The following is a 783-nucleotide window of genomic DNA, read 5'->3' as shown; positions in this document are numbered from 1 at the left end:
GCTCTGCACTGCTCAGCTCAGCTCTGCACTGCTCAGCTCAGCTCTGCACTGCTCAGCTCAGCTCTGCACTGCTCAGCTCTGCTCAGCTCTGCACTGCTCTGCTCTGCACTGCTCAGCTCAGCTCTGCACTGCTCAGCTCTGCTCAGCTCTGCTCTGCTCAGCTCCGCACTGCTCTGCTCAGCTCTGCTCAGCTCTGCTCTGCTCTGCTCAGCTCTGCTCTGCTCAGCTCTGCTCTGCTCTGCTCGGCTCTGCTCTGCTCAGCTCTGCTCTGCTCAGCTCTGCTCTGCTCTGCTCGGCTCTGCTCTGCTCAGCTCTGCACTGCACTGCTCTGCTCAACTCTGCTCAGCTCTGCACTGCACTGCTCTGCTCAGCTCTGCTCAGCTCAGCTCTGCACTGCTCTGGTCTGCACTGCACTGCTCAGCTCTGCTCTGCACTGCTCTGCTCAGCTCTGCACTGCTCTGCTCAGCTCTGCACTGCTCTGCACTGCTCTGCTCAGCTCTGCACTGCACTGCTCAGCTCTGCTCAGCTCTGCACTGCTCTGCACTGCACTGCTCAGCTCTGCACTGCACTGCTCAGCTCTGCATTGCTCTGCTCAGCTCTGCACTGCACTGCTCAGCTCTGCATTGCTCTGCTCAGCTCTGCATTGCTCTGCACTGCTCTGCTCAGCTCTGCACTGCTCTGCTCAGCTCTGCACTGCACTGTTCAGCTCTGCACTGCTCTGCACTGCTCTGCTCAGCTCTGCACTGCTCTGCTCAGCTCTGCACTGCTCTGCTCAGCTCTGCA

At 59.8% G+C, this 783-nt stretch overlaps 1 protein-coding gene across 1 annotated transcript in view; it reads left to right on the top strand.

The window, feature by feature from the left end:
* Window positions 1-783, top strand: part of TPCN1 (two pore segment channel 1) — a 62,604-nt gene that overhangs the window by 7,897 nt on the left and 53,924 nt on the right. The window lies entirely within an intron of this gene.

Source organism: Meleagris gallopavo, chromosome 17 (genome assembly GCF_000146605.3).
Source record: "Meleagris gallopavo isolate NT-WF06-2002-E0010 breed Aviagen turkey brand Nicholas breeding stock chromosome 17, Turkey_5.1, whole genome shotgun sequence".
NCBI lineage: Eukaryota > Metazoa > Chordata > Aves > Galliformes > Phasianidae > Meleagris > Meleagris gallopavo.
Note: the sequence above shows the minus strand (reverse complement) of the source record. Positions and strands in the feature narration are given on the sequence as shown.